This window comes from Acinonyx jubatus, chromosome C1 (assembly GCF_027475565.1).
Source record: "Acinonyx jubatus isolate Ajub_Pintada_27869175 chromosome C1, VMU_Ajub_asm_v1.0, whole genome shotgun sequence".
In the NCBI taxonomy this organism is placed as follows: Eukaryota; Metazoa; Chordata; class Mammalia; order Carnivora; family Felidae; genus Acinonyx; species Acinonyx jubatus.
In genome coordinates, this window is record NC_069381.1 from 206,436,002 (window position 1) to 206,452,335 (window position 16,334).

General features: G+C 40.8%; 1 protein-coding gene across 10 annotated transcripts in view; it reads left to right on the plus strand.

The window, feature by feature from the left end:
• Positions 1-6,749: 6,749 nt before the first annotated feature.
• Positions 6,750-16,334, plus strand: part of RHBDD1 (rhomboid domain containing 1) — a 133,042-nt gene continuing 123,457 nt past the window's right edge. For 4 of the 10 annotated variants that reach the window (XM_053215874.1, XM_053215877.1, XM_053215878.1 and 1 more), the window contains exon 1: positions 6,751-6,899. The gene's annotated coding sequence lies outside the window, so the exon portion shown is untranslated. Of the gene's footprint in view, positions 6,900-10,715; positions 10,955-12,329; positions 12,472-16,334 lie in introns of those variants that run through there. The other 6 variants (XR_008295588.1, XR_008295589.1, XM_027049002.2 and 3 more) reach the window with 3 other exon arrangements.

A 16,334-nucleotide genomic window follows, 5' to 3' on the forward strand; every position in this document is an offset into this window, starting at 1 on the left:
TTGGCTGCAGAATAAATTCAATCATGATAGATCCTTAATTCTACATTCTTCCTTTAAACAAAAAATCATTGGCGTTCCAAAGCATACATTTCCAGATAAAGACTCAAAGACAAGAGCATTATAAGAATTTCTAAAGCATTTTAATTGACTGCATTTTATTAATGGTGTTTTTTCAAATAAGATTTAATATTCTCTATCTTACATCCATAATCTACAGCTAACCTTTCCCATTATTCTCCTTAATTCTCCATTCCATTTAGTTCAGTATCTACATAAATGGTCATACACCAAGAATGGTCATACATCATGGCATACCCTTTTCATCTGTTACTATTGATGAAAATAACACCCTGTTCAAATAATACATAAAGCATAAATCACCCTAATGATTCCTCACAATATTGTTCTTATCTTACTGCTTTTTGGTTCAGAATGCTCCATTCCATTCACGTCAGTGGGTACAATCCTACTTACATATCAAGGATACCATTCAAATGTCAACTTCACAAAGGATTTCCTCATCTGTCCAGCTCCTAATTAATATTCTCTTCCTTTAAAGTCCCAAATTAATTGAACTAGACATCAGTAAGAATAGTTAGCTCTATCCAGCTTCTTTAAAATTTATGTAGATCCCTTGGCTCCTTTTCAGGACTAGAAGTTCCTAGGGTATGGCATCCATATCTGATTGGTATCCCCCAACTCAAGAATAATGCTCTGAACATAGCATGTGATGGGTAAGCCCTGTGTAGTCTGCCATGCTCATTCTTTACTAGACCTTGTAGATGACTGGCCACATTTGTCCACAGACTGGTTATCTTTTTCTCTTTAAAAAGCTTCAATGAGATGGAATTTACATACCATAGAACTCACTCATTCTCTGTGTATAGAGAGGGCACAAGTGAGCAAGGGATAGAAAGAGACAGAGAGAGAGGGAAAAGAGAGGGAGAGAGAAGCAGGGCTCACTCAGGACCCATGCTCACCCTAAACAGGGCATGGGCTCACCCAAAGTAGGGCATGAGCTCACCTGAATTAGGGCTCAAGCTTGCCCGATGTGGGACTCAAACTCATGAACTGTGAGATCGTGACCTGAGCCGAAGTCAGACACTTAATGACTAAGCCACCCAGGCGCCCTCACCTAATGTAATTTTTAATAAATTTATAAAGTTAGGAAACCATCTTCACAATCCAGTTTTAGAACATTTTTATCATCCCCCAAAGTTCCCTTCTGTCCATTTAGTTAACTTGACTTCCATCTCCAGTCCCAAGAACCACTCATCTGTATAGATTTACCTTTTCTGGAAATTTCCTATGAATGGAATTCTACAATATGTAGTCTTTTGGGTCTGCTTTCTCTCTCAATTAGCATACTGCTTTTGGGATTCATCCATGTTGTAGGATGAATCAGTCATTTGTATCTTTTTTATTGCTTTATCCATTCAACAGTGGAGAAGCATTCAGACTGTTTGCAGGTTTTGGCAATTATGAATACTATCGCTGTGAAATTTGCATTCAACTCTTTTGTGGACATATTTTCGCTTCTCTTGTGTACATTCTTAACAGTGGAATTGCTGGGTTGCACCATAAGTGAGTGTATAACTTTTTAAAAAATACTTGTTTTCCAAAGAGGCCACGTCATTTTACAGTCCCGCCAGGAATTAACAAGAGCTCCCGTTTCTGCACATTGTTGCCTGTCTTCTCTATTATAGTCACTGCAGGGGCTGTGCAAGTTTTAATTGGCCCATTCCTAATGACTAATGCCATTGGGAATATTTTTTTTTAACTTTTTTATGTATTTTAAAAGACAGAAAGTGAGTGGGAGAGGGGCAGAGAGGAAGGGAGAGAGAGGGAATCCCAAGCAGGCTCTGTGCTGTCGGTGCAGAGCCCTATTCAGGGCTCAAACTCAAAAATGGTGAAATTGTGACCTGAGCTGAAGTCAAGAGTCCAGATGCTTAACCGACTGAGCAACCCAGGTGACACGATATTGGGAATATTTTAATGTTCTCTTCAGTGAAGGATCTATTCAAATCTTTTGCTTGTTTTTCAAATGAAGTTTATCTTCTTGTTGAATTATAAGAGTACTTTAAATAAGCAGATATAAATCCTTATCAAATAGAAAATTAGCAAATATTTCCTTCCAATCTGTAGCTTGATTTTCATTTTCTTAATGATGTCTTTTTAAAAAGCAAATTTTTTAAAAATTTTGAGGCCATCCAGTTTATCAATTTTTTCTTTTGTGGGACTGGGCTTTTGGTGTCATAGCTGAGAAGTGTTTGCCTAACCTAAAATCACAGAGATTTTCTCTTACGTTTTGTATGGCATCATTTCTAACTTAAATATTTGATTGAATTTATCAGTTAATCCATCTGGGCCTGAGTTTTTCTTTGTAGAAAGATTTTATTTTATTTTTAATTTTTTTTAGATTTTATGTTTAATCTCTACAACCTACATGGGGCTCGAACTTACAAACCCAAGATCCAGAGTTGTATTCTCTTCTGACTGAGCCAGCCAGGTAACCCTGTGGAAAGATTTTAAAGTACAGTTGACCCTTCAACAACATAGGGGTTAGTGGCACCAAACCCCCTGCACTGTTAACATCCATGTATGACTTTTGATTTCCCCCAAAATAATAGCCTAGTGTTGGCCAGAAGCCTTACCAATAACATAAAGTGGTTAATACATATTTTGTGTATGTATTGTATACTATATTCTTGCTATAAAGCTAGAGAAAAACATTAAGAAAAATTTATTTACAGTAGTGTTTATCAAAAAAAATCTGTGTATAAGTGGACCCATATGGTTCAAACCCATGTTGTCCAAGGGCCAACTATATTAATTTTACTTGTTATGGATCTGTTATGGGTTGAATTGCATCACCCAAAAAGGTATGTTGAAGTCCCAACCCCGCAGTACCCCAGAATGGATTCTTATTTGGAAACAGGGTCAATGAAGATGTAATTAGTCAACCTGAGTTCATCCTGGAGTAGGACGGGCTCTTGATCCTTTATTACCAGTGTCCTAATAAGAAGAGGAAATGGACACGAGGGGAGAAGGCCATGTGATGATGGAGGCAGAGACTGAAGTAGCTGCAAGCTGAGGAGTGCTATGGACCACTGACAAACCACCAGAAGCCAGAAAGAGTCAAGGATTCTCTCCTACAGGTTTCAGAGAGAGCGTGATCCTGCTCTCCACCTCGATCATGGACTTCTAGCTTCCAGAAGTGTGAGACAGAAATTGTTGTTGTTTAAGCCACCCAGTTGGTGGTACTTTGTTCTGGTAGCTGTAGGACATGGATGCAAACTCCAGACTTTGTTTCCTTGACTCAGTTTTGGCAATTTGTATCTTTGTAGGCATTTGTCCAACTCAACTACATTGTCTAATTTGTTGACATAAGGTTACTCATAGCTTCTTTTAATTTTGGCAGGGTTGGCAGCGGTGTATTGCTTTCATTCCTAATTTCAGTAATTTGTATCTTCTCTTTGGGAGGGGCAGCCAAATAAATAAAGTTTGGTCAAATTTACTGAACTTTTCAAAGAGCCAACTTTTATTTTCATTGATTTTCCTGATTTTTCTCTTCTCTATTTCACTGGTTTCTAATACAATAATTATTCCCTCCTGTTTCCTTGCTATGGTTGCTCTTATTTTTCTAGTTCTTAAGGTATAAACCTAGATTATTGGCACCCTTTTTCTTTTCTAATATAGGTGTTTAAAGTCGTAAATACCCTTCAGATCACTGCTTTAGCTGCATCGCCAAATTTCAATGTTCTCATTTTCATTCAGTTCAAAATATTTTTTAATTTCCTTCATAACTTCTTCAACTCTTGAGTAATTTAATTTCCAAATGTTTGGAGATTTTCTGTTTTTTTCCTATTGCCTATTCCTAACCTCGGAACCACAGAACATGGTTACATCATAGAATATGATCCATATCGTCTTAAATGTATGGAGACCGGTTTTATAGCCTACCATATGGAGTATTCTAAAGACTATACTTCTTAAAAAGAATATAAACCCTGCCATCATTAAGTACAGTGATCTATATGTATAAGGCTGGTAGTGTTGTTCAAGCATTCTATATCCTTAATGGTTTCCTGTCTAGTTGCTCTACCCATTGAGAATAGGATATTGAATAATATCGAACTATTACTATTTATCTATTTCTCCATTCAACTCTATCAGTTTTTGCTTCATGTATTTAGGGTTCTGTGGGTGGGCACATGTACATTTCTATTTGTTACATCTTCTTGATGTACCGACTCTGTGTGAAATGTGTCTCCAGAGATATTTCTGGTCTTAAAGTCTAGTTTGTTTGATATCAGTAAAGCCAGTGAAAATTTCTTAAGGTTACTGTTTGCATGGTCTATTACTATTAAATACTATTGTTGGTCTCACTATTATCATAATACATGATGCAATTTTTGTACTTACTTTTGTGGTTCTTAGATTGTTCTTGAATTACTTTGCAAGCTTTTGCCTAACGAGGAAGCTATACATTCTTTGATAAGTTTTATACATCTTTTGGTACAGTGCTGAGTACAACAATAAGTGATCCACTAAAAGCAACGGTATACCAAAACAAGCTCCTCTTTCAAAAAATAATTCAGTCGTGTTATTTGCTCATGGTGCTGCTAACTGATGTCCTCCCTTGTTCAGGCCGGGTTTTGAAGGCTGAAGATGATACTCCTCTGCCTTCCTGCCAGTTTCAATCCTAGGTTTATGAACTGTACAAAGGTTGTTACCGCAACTCCTCTATTTATATGCTAGGACCACAATGTAGGAACACTCGTTTACATCAAATGGCTTAATCCCAGACACTGCTGCTTTCTTTCAAACCTTTGATAAAAGTAGAGAATTGTTCAGATCATTAGATGGGTCTTGGATATTATATATCATGTGCACAAATGCTTTTTCTCGTGATTAAGATAATGAATACTTTGTTTAGGAATCATTATCTTACAAAGTAATGTAACAATTGCATAAGTTTAATGTTAAAGGTCTTCGGGCATTGAATCTTTGTTATTTGTTCTATTGTTATTAAAAGCCCTGTCTCAGTGAAGGGATGTGAGACTGCCTCATATGTTAATGTTTAAGATGCACAATTATTATCTAACTGATGTCGGCCAATCTAAATAGGACTTGAGCATACAATTTGCTGATTTCAATACAACTTAAAGTTGCAGGCTGTTTAATGAACCATAGGACCAAAAAAAAAAGGTCATTTTTAAAAAGGCAGACTTTTTCTGTCCTCTTAAATGTCTATTACGTTTTTTCACCAGTAATATTTAAAATGGAATATAATTGCCTACGTATACTCTAAATCCTTATAAATGACATTTTTGAGATTACTGTATTGAGACTTCTTGACTTGTGGCTCCCTTAAAATTACTTCTGTATCTGACGTATTAAGATAACAACAAGAAAAATGATGCGATTACAGAAAGGTATAAAGGGTGTTAGAGAACAGAAGACAGGATTAGTATGAATTGAATTAATGCGTATGATCATGGATCAGAAAGATAAATGAAGACCCCTTCTTTCTGAATAATTACGTTTATCTTTTTTCTAGAGAAGTATATAAAATTCTCCTATAGGCGATTCATCTACTTCCCACCCCCCCTTCAGTTGACGTTCTAGGAATGCAGTTTCCATCAGTCAGACTTTCTGATCAGCGTATTGTTTTTAGAAGAAAGGCATGACTTGTAAGGCTCAAAGAATACATACTTGGAATTTCCTAAGAATCTTCCCTGTCACTTGAAAGTCTGTTATATTCCTCTGAACATGAGCCAAATTTTCATTTAAATTTCAAACTCCAAAATGAACAGTTCCACGAAGAGTCCTTGCAACAAACAGTAACAAAAGACAAGACTCGCTACACACAGCTGCCACAACTTCCAATAAGTACAGCCCAGCATACCACCACCTGCCTTTGGAAGGCAGGTCTTCCCCTTAGTTACTAGAAAGTTCCATACCAAAGAGTAGGCCAGCCTCTTGGTATTGCAGAAAAGAAATACAACATTACTACATTGAACTTAACTCTTACAACTGAATCTAACACTTGTTCTGGGATAGAAGCATAATTCCTAAAACGGCTTCATAGGAGACCTCCATCGAAATACCTAACACCAGAAGCCCCTCAATGGACAAACAGACTAAGAAATGCGAGCTCCGGGCTAAGCTTGGGGAGTGGGCAGCACCCCCAGGGCCTTGTTTTGGTGGCCTACTTAGTAACCACGGGGTCCACCAGACACGGACGCTCTGGTGCGGTGTGCCGCTAACTCAACGAAGGTGGGAGTTTCTGTCTCTCCCACCAGCACTTCACGGGCAGGGTCCGACTCCTCCACGCAGCAGCAGGACCTCGCGGTACGGATGGGACCCCAGAAGACCAGTTTCTCAGCCGCCACCTGGCCCCCTCGCCGGGGGTCCCCCACGTCCGGTCCCTCGAAAGCAGGCCGCTCCTCTGCTTTACGCGCGGTGGGCGACCAACAGTTACGGTCCCAAGGAAGATCATCCACGTTTTACTCGGTGCTGGGAGGATGGGGCCGGGATACAAGTCCCCCACCCCCACCCCCACTGCGCTCAGCAGCGGACCCTCTCCAGCGAGGCCCTCGAAACCTGCCCCAAGCCACTGCCACCGCACACGGAGCGCACGTCCATCCCGGGGCGGCGAAGAGCGCGGAGGCGCGCAACTGAGCATGCGCAGAGGGAGGCTGTCCGCCCCGCTTTACGACCCTCCCCACCCCAGCCCCGCCCCTCCCGCTCTGCTGTGCAAGCCGCGGCGCGAGGTCGCCCACGCTCCCTTCTCCCCGCCCTGTGGGTCCCGGGCACCCGGAGTGTTCTGGCGCCCGTGCGTGATGACGTACACGCGCGCCAAGACGTGGGGACGCAGGCGGGCCGTAGAGAGCGTGAGTTTCCGCGGCTGTTTGGCCCCCCTCGCGTCGCTGGTTCTGCCTGGTGTCGCTTCGCCCTTTCCCAGGGTCGTGGCGCCGGGTTGGGAGCGGGTGCCGGGCGCCTCCAGTCGGCGCTTTCCCCGGGCCGGGCCGGGGAGCGGGGGGGGGGTTCGGGTTGGAGGCGCGCTTCCGCATTCTGAGCACCCTGGGCAAGTCCCAGAGGCGGAAGGGTGCTTCCCGTCGCGAGTCTACCGAGTCAACCGGGTTGGGGGTGGGGGGGAGGGTCCCGTCGTCTGCACCCTGTCTGATGCTGGTGACGACTGCCCTGGCAAGGATGTGCTCGGAGGATGGATGGGCTGGGCTCTGTGGGGGTTTTAAAAGCGTCCTTTCGAAAGCAGGAAGTTTAAAGTGACGTTGCATCATCAGCAACAACTTGCAGTTTCAGGTGCTGGGAGAATAACTTCGTTTCTCCCAGCAAGTGTGTGGCCGACACAACCCTAACCTAAAAAGTGGTGTTTCTCTTAATAGGGGATAGGAAATCCGCCTGTGAATGTAACCCTTTTTCTCGTCACACTTTAAAAACCTGTCCAAAAATGGATCACATGCTTTCTTTTGTCCAAACTAAGCAATAACTTTTGAGGACTCAGGATTGCTTATTAGGAATTACTGTATAGTGATGACTTAATCATCGCGTTGTGTAGGTCTCTTTGCAGGACATTCAGTGACAGCTGTACTTTGCCTCTTTTAGTTCTCTGCAATTACTTCTTAAAAGTCTTAAGTCCCACATTTCTTTTTTTTTTTTTTCCCAGTTCCAATAAACTGTAAAGACTTATAATTTGCTGCTGACACGGCAGCTTGGGGAAGCAAGTAATTTTACAAAGAATAACGGTACATTGAGTTCCTAATTGTCCCCGGACTACTAGCAGCAGCATCACATGGGAACTTGTTGGAAATGCAAATTTTGGGATCTTATCTCAGGCTTCAATCAGAAATCTATTCTAACATGCTTTCCAGTGGATCCCAATGTACCTGGGTGCTTACGTTGTTAAGTATTGCTGTCATGATAAAGAGTTGCTCTTGTGAAGTCACAGAACGTACTTGGAATCCAGGTGAAGCCTTTCCTAGGTGTAAGATCTTGGACAAGTTACTTAGAGGCTTCTTCACAGGGCTGTGAGTATTCAGTGTGAAAATGCAGGGAAAGTGTTTGAGACCCCTGGGTGGTTCACTTGGGTAAGCCTCTGACTTCGCTCAGGTCATGATCTCATGGTTTGTGGGTGTGAGCCCAGGAGGGCATTGTATTGACAGCTCAGAGCCTGGAGCCTGCTTCAGATTCTGTGTTTCTCTCTCTCTCTCTCTCTCTCTCTCTCTCTCTCTCTCTCTCTCTCTCTCCCTCTCCCTCCCTCTCCCTCTCCCCCTCCCTCCCTCCCTTCCTCCCTCCCTCCCTCCCTCTCTCCCTCTCTCCCCCCCCCCACTCGTTCTCTCTCTTTCTCAAAACTAAATAAACATTAAAAAAGAAAAAGAAAAGTCAGGGAAAGTGTTTAACACTAACACACATAGAAAACACTCAAAGATGAGATGCTGTTTAATAGCTCCTTCGAACTGCATGAAGTTTGAGGCGCCTGGGTAACTCGGTTAAGCATCTGACTTCGGCACAGGTCATGATCTCACGGTTTGTGAGTTTGAACCCCTCATCTGGTTCTGCACTGACAGCTTGCCAGCTCCAGCTCAGAGCCTGCTTCAGATTCTGTGCGTCCTTCTTTCTCTGCCCCTTCCCCGCTTGCACTGTCTCTCGTTCTCTCTCTCTCAAATAAACATTAAAGATTACAAAAAAAAATTGTATAAGTTAAATACACACATAGATTGTGCTGGAAGTATTTTCATGGGGTTAATTGTGAATTGCAGTGCCTGACTATTGTGACCACAGCTTACAGGGCATTTTGTTTATTTCTGGATCCTAGTAATAGTCTATATAATTAAGATCGTTGGATGCAGGATATTTAGTTGAAGGTTATAGCAGTACGTGCTAATACCCACACTACTGGGGCTGTAGTAGTTTTTTGTTTCTTGTTTTTTGTTTTTTTAAAAGTAGATGTCCTGCCCAGTGTGGGCCTTGAACTCACTACTCTGAGATCAAGAGTCACACGCTGTACCCCCTGAACCAAGCAGGTGCCCCGGGACTGAGTATTCTTAAGAATGACATAACTAATTGTGTTAAGGAATGGATTTTGGTGTTTTCAGCTTAATTATACCTTCTTTTGACCCAGAACTTGGTAAAGAAGTAGGGTGGATACCCAGAGTAAGCCTTAGCTATGGAGATGAGAGGTGTTAATGACTTACAAGCAGAAGATGTTTCTGTGCTTATCTTTCTTTCCCACGTGGCACATAGCTCCACCAGCAGAGACCTCGTACTAACCACCCCCTGTACCTCTATTCTGGAAGCACTGTGGGACCAAGGTTAAGTGTGCCTTTCGCCTGCTGGGGTTTTTTTTTTCCCCAGATTGTCAGTTGCAGTAACCTACAATTCTTCCCTTTTCAGCGGGCCAGTGTTGGGGGGGGGCGGGTGGCGATATTTAGGATTTGAGGCAGTTGCCATAAAACCTAAACTCATTCCAGTGTTGAGGAGTGTCACTGACTCACCATGGCATACACAACATGTCACTTTGATTAGAGCACACTGCTCCCGAACCACACCATGGCTCCTAGATACTGTGTGTCAGAGTTTTCAGATAAACATGAGTCACTTTGGATATCAGCTTCTACAAATAATTTTGTTAATACCACCGCTAAATTAACACTGTCCCATCATGAAACATTCAGTTTTCAATGGCCCCCACATTTTCTACTTCTCTGTATTAGAGCAGCAGACTCATAGTAGTGGTTTTGGTCACGTCGAACCTGCTTTGAACTTTGCCTCTGCTACTTAACTGAGTTCTTTAGACAAATTAACATCTCTTAATTTCCTTTTTTATAAAGTAGAAATCATGGTCCGTACCTACCTCAGGACTTTGCATTAAATGAAATAAAGTGCAAAACGTGAAGGCATAGAGGTTCAATAAATGCTGCATGTTGGGACAGGGGAGAAAAAGATAGTTATCACCCCCAAACTTACCTTATTTCCTCATGCCATCTTAATAAATAAATTTTTGTTATTAGCTAACTGTACTGCTTTTCTTTTCAAATGGTAAAATCCTGAAGTGAAGAGTCAAAGCTTTCACATTATTATGAGTGGGAGAAGGCAAACGTGAAAAAGGTGAAAACTCTAAAACCTGGTAGAAAAACACTATCTTCAGTTTGATCACCACAACAGAGCAACTTCCATAAATTGTTTTGGGTGTTTATTGGAACTTCAAGGTCCATTGAGCTTGAGGTCCATTGATTAATATTTAAGTATCTTCAGTTAGTTAACCAGGACAGTCAGCTAGAGAAGGGACAGGATGTTCCAGGAGATGGGACAGCACTGAAAACGCATTATACATTATGTATCATTTTTAAAAAAGTAATAATACCGTGTATTTTTGTCTATATATTACATATGACTATGTGAGCGTGGAAAATACTTGAAAGGAGCCAGAGCAGGTGATAATTTTGCTTACTTGGCAATGTATTATAATATGGAGGTGGGGATAAGTAATCTAACGGTGGTACATTTATGTAAAGTTAGATACATGCATGTATGTGTAAACATTCTTTTTATAAACCATTTAAAAGAAATGATGCTTTAAAGAGATAGATTCCCTTTTATGCTGTATTTCTAATCATGTAAGCAGTGGTCTTTAGATTTTGTTTTTGTTTTTTGTTTTTGTTTTTGTTTTTGTTTTGTTTTGTTTTTAGGAGGCAACCCTCTTTAGCTGAATCTTACCTGAAGAGCTCAGGAGCTGAGAGGCTTTAAGAGAGGTTGAAGGGCACAGTTCTGCCTGCTGGTGCTCATCTTGAATCTTTTGCGGTGACATTCTGAGGCATGTCGCTGGAACCCTGGAATCCAGGACATTGGGTGTGAAACTCTTCATCTGTGGGATAGAAATCCTCAACAGATGAGTTCTCTCTAAGAAGTCCTTGCAGTAAGAATTATTGTGAGTGAGATTCACAAACTTGTTCTGAAGACAGCTCCCAGGGTTTTCAGCCGTGTCAGATGTGTGTATGACTTCTCATGCACAGGAGCAAGTGGCTGTTAAAAAAAGAGAAAGCATCCAGCCTCCAGTCTGGCCCGTACTTTACAAAATAGGAGTCTATGCACACGTTTTGAGAAGTCCTCTCAGTTTTTATTTTATTTTTTTGAGCCCTCTACGCCATGACAGCTGTATCACTGTTAAAGCTATTTAATATTTTAACTGGCTGTTGTTTAGCATTACAGATGACTTGAGGAAAAAGAAACAAGAAGTCAGTGGAAATACATTACTTGTGTTTACAGTCCCTCTGTTTTTTGTTGTATGAAAGCAGCTGGTTTGCAATTTATATGGTAAAGGGTTTTTCTTAAGGAGTTAATTTTTAGTTAATAGTGAGCTTTCATAAGAAAAATAATCTCAAATGCTGAGTATTTGTCAGATTGTTATTAATAGGAGCGGTAGTAATATCACATTGTCTTTTTTCACACATTGAGGAGGGTTTCCTGGTGACAGCTGGAGTGTGGGGGAGGGGGAGTCACTTTCAATCAGCCAGCTGCTCTGTGCAACATCATGATGGCAATATTTCAAAGCCTGTGGGATAATTTTGGCTGTATTCAGAAAAGAAAATGTGTCAAATTTCTGGGAAGCGATAGATAGCGTACAAGAGCCGTATAAGAGCCCTTTGGGATCTAGATGATAGTCAACGAACAATGGTGTGCATTCAGGTTTGTGTGTTGGTGTTATTTTACCATCTAGTTTCTTGGACATTGTTACATGCACATCATAATTATAAAGCAATAAAGTCTAGTCCCATGGGGGGAAAGGCTCATTACTTTATGGAGAGGAAGGGAGATTGGAAAACAAACTTTGGGAGTGTGCTACGTGCTTTCACATAATATGCTATCTCATTTATTCTTCACAATGACTCCAGTAAGTAAGTGGAATTTTTCTCATCTATGGATAAAGAAGCAGACGCTCAGCAGGATTGATTATATGATTTGCCCAAGGCCACACACTAGTAAACAATGGCATCCATATTTGACCCCAAATCTGGCTTCAGCTCCAGGAATGTTCTCATTATACCAACAGCTGTTTCTGCATGGTGTAAACTTGCTTATGCATTTTTAATCCAAAGTCACAGTATCAGGATAGTTATGAATGAAATTTATATACATATTACAATGACTTCAACTTTATATAAATAATATATAGGGGTGTGTGTACGTGCTTGTGTCAGTCAATGTGTGATGGCAGCTCCTCCTAATTTTAGGTTTTTTTTTTCCTTGATGGAGTCTCTTGGGCAACACTGAAAGAAACTTTGCTACATTTTTTTATGTTACAGATACCAGCAATTCACAGTCATGGTTGTAATGAGTCAGTTTGATTCCAACTTTGAGCAAATGTAGGAATAAATACTGTGCCTACTGCCCATGTAGTCTCTTCCTTCGTACCAAAGTATTCAATATTTCCTTGTTTCTTTCAAGGTATGTTAATTTTGTATCAAAGAGGGACTTTTTGGCTTTCCAGATTTTTAGCTTGTAGCTATTATGTCTGCCAAGTGATGACTTAAATCCTGTGTGTGTGTGTGTGTATGTGTGTGTGTGTGTGTGTGTGTGAGAGAGAGAGAGAGAGAGAGAGAGAGAGAGAGAGAGAGAGAGAGAGAGAGAGATGACTCTCCTGCTTTTGATGATGAGTTTCATGGATCATTTCATCTCCCTCCCCATTGCCCACGGGATAGTGCCTGCCCAGTATTTTCTTTCTTTCCTTCCCCCACACCCCATACAAATCCTTAAAACTTATTTTTGCTCTTTTCTAAACATTCTGTGCACATTTATATGCATTCATATTTTCATTCTTTATCGCACTGTAGTGTCACTGTTTGTATGTCTGCTCTCTAGACTGGTTGCCTGAAAGGACACTAATTCTCAGATATTTATTAAATGATACAGACAGTGAGATATAAAATTATATACTCAATGCTTTTACTGCTATAGTTCCACATTCATTGGTTTTCTTCTTTGGGCTCACAATTAGAGAAATGTGATGACTAATGTCTATTAATGAATTACATAATGGTGAAACACAGGTAAAGCCACAGAAGAGCATGCAGGATACTCCCATGATCCTTTCTAAAGGCTCTCAGGTTGAAGAAGCCTCTTATTCAGTTCCTTCCTTCCTTCCATTTTTCCTTCCTTCCTTCCTCCCTTCCTTCATCTTTTCTTCCTTCCTCCTTCCTTCCTTTTCTCCTTCCTCTTTCCTTTGTTTTTTTTTTTTCGTTTTGTTGATGAATCTAAATGATTCGTTGTCCCAAAGTCCTAGTCAGAAGTTTTCATCAAGTGGTAACGTTTTATTAAATGGACAAACTAGTCTTATTTTCAGTGAAGAAGAAAGGCAGGGAGTATAGGTTGAAAATCAATAATTAGATATATTCTTTAAAATCATCAACCTTGTATAATTAGAAGACAAATTTTAGATCATCCATTTTTCCTTTTGTGATTACATTCTTCATCCAGGGTCCCAGTTTAAGTTTATTTATTTTTGAAAGAGAGACAGAGGGTGAGTGGGGGAGGAGCAGAGAGAGAGGGAGACACAGAATCCAAAGCAGGCTCCAGGCTCTGAGCTGTCAGCACAGAGCTTGATGTGGGGCTCAAACTCATGAACCGTGAGATCATGACCTGAGCTAAAGTCGGACGCTCACCGACTGAGCCACCCAGCTGCCCCAACCAGTGTCCAAGTTTAGACACTTAGTAGATGACTTTGAGAGGACTTTGCCTTATTTATGCAGAAGTTGCTCTTGTTCTCATGTCCTTAGCCAGCTGTGCTCTTCTCTCTCTAGGAATAGCATGGCTGGAACAGACCTTTGAGATACTGCTTCTATATGCATCATGTTTTGGTTCTCCCACGGACTCGAGTGAGGTACCAGGAGATGAGAGCTGGTGATGCTTGAATGAGACTAGGGTCTGCTTGCCAGCCCTTGGCAAATGTAGCGTTTTGGGGAGTGTTCTTTGCAAACAACAGAAAGTGAGTTAACTATGGTATCCAGATAGCTTATTCGAAAACAAGAGATTTGTTGGAAGTCAATGGGTAGCTCAGAGAATCAACAGAAAACCAAACAACCAAGCCTTGGTAAAGGAGAGTAGCCAGGTGAGCTCTCAAGGTTTAGGTAGACTCAGTGGACTTGAAGGATATCTTTAGGTTAAGGCTCCGAATATCAGTTCCAGGTGTTGTTGGTCTTTGTATCTCTGCACAGGTTTTAGATTCCAGGGAGAGAGTTATTATTCCAACTCTGGTCACCATCACCCTTGAATCAGTGTGGGAAAGGAAAACTTGACACCCCCCTGCTCCGTCCCCACCAGGACCACATCCGGTAAGGCTGGGAGGCAACTTCCTGTTCCTGAAAGAATGAAGTATTGATGCTGTCTGGCAGGCCAAAGCTCCAAGCCGACCCCACCACCTGCTGCTTAGTGGCCGTCCCATGTGCTTTGTGGGCACATAAACAGCATCTCTCAAGTCAGGCGTGCTCCTCTCCCCCTTGACTTGTTCCTGTGCTGGGAGGATTTCAGTTACATGAATAATTCATTACCAGTTCTTACACAGAGATTAAATGGGGGGATGGCGAGCACTTTTTCATGGACTTTAGGCAGATAAACAAATCTGGCACAGAGCAAAGGTAAGCATGGAATTTACTTGAATCCTCTAGAAGGGAGTGATGGGGAGTATTGCAGCTCTGCATGTGTCTCCGGGTTAAGGACCTACGTCTGAAGGGCTGTCAGTCGGAGAACTTTAATGAGCCCTCATTACACTAAGACGTGTAGTCTGTGAGAGAAGGGACCGACTTATGATTGATACTGGAAATCATAAGTGGTGAAGGATCACAATTGGAGTTGGCACTAATTTCCCCTCACCATGGAGCAAAAGTCAAGATTATATAGAAAATCCAGTGGTTTCATTTTTTTCATGTATAAAGATAATATAATCCTTTCTGTTAAGACTATAACACTCTAAAAAGGAGCAAAGAAAATAAAAATTTTGCCATCTGACATATTGAAATTTTTTTTTGGAAAGACTCATTAAATTCTCAAGGTATCAGATCATGTTGACGGGAACTCTGGTTTGAGACTTTGTTATAAAATTTATTTTAATTAAAAAATAGTTCCTACTTTGATGTGCCTACCACGTACCCCATCATACTGTTTTCAAAATGTACGTGGACTTGAATCATATGATGTAGTTTAAACAGTGGATCATAGAAAGCCAAGAAAAATGCTAATTGGTTACTCAGTTATAAAAATACTTGAAAGGTATTTAAAATTTTTAATCTTAGGTCTTTATTTGTTTATATGGATTAAAAACACTGTCACTTCCCAATTTATGATTTGATATACGTAATCTCATTTAATCCTCATGAAACCCAGTGAGCCTGCATTATGTCCTTTTACAGGCGAGAAACTGGTGATCAAATACATTTTCTAAGGCATATTGTAGAGCTCTCACCAAAGACCACGCCCTTAAGGACTGTCCTATACTACATACGTCTATATTGCTGGCCCCGTATATCTTTTTGACAAAAAGCATTGGGACGTTTCTTTTCCCAAAGCCTGTTTACCCTGTTTCCTGACAACTTCGTTATGTTCAGAAACTGTTCAGATGTGTTATATCAGCCATCACCTTGTGCTTCTGTTTGCTGTGAATGCGGCAGCAGCTCCCACGTTGCAGCTGTATGCCCTGTGAAGCCTTTTGTCCTTTATGTCTGAGAGTAGCCTGACAGCCTTTCATGTTGAATTCAGCAAGATTGCTTTTTATTTAACAAAGCTGAGTGTTGCTTTCTAGGTGAAAAATAATTAAATGCTTTTAAAGATGTATTTGATTAACTGGAAGCTGATCTGTGTAAATTAATTATAACTATAATGATGTCATAGCCTTGTCTTTTGTTATTAACCAGGTAATTGACCAGAAGTTTGGAAGCTTATTGTAACTGACAGTTAGTCGTTTGACCTTGTGTGCTGTCTAGAAGTGCATCATGCACGACGCATGTAAATGCAGTTTTTTTCACTGAGCTGCATGTATTGTCAGAGCATCTGATCCTGGGTTCTTATTTTTACTCTTCCCTTCTTTGCAGAAATTGCTACACTCGGACTAGATATTATCCTGATCTCTCTTACTAAAAGCATCTTGCCAAACACAAATGTGGTCCTTGAGTAATTATAATCAGAGATAATCATTGGCACATTAAGAACATAGGATCAAGTAAACAAATGCCAAGATTAAAGGAATCTTGATTTTAAATTCCATGTGAGGGAAGGCAGCACAACTTTTTGTAGAGAAGACATTAAGAGGAAAAGTAAGG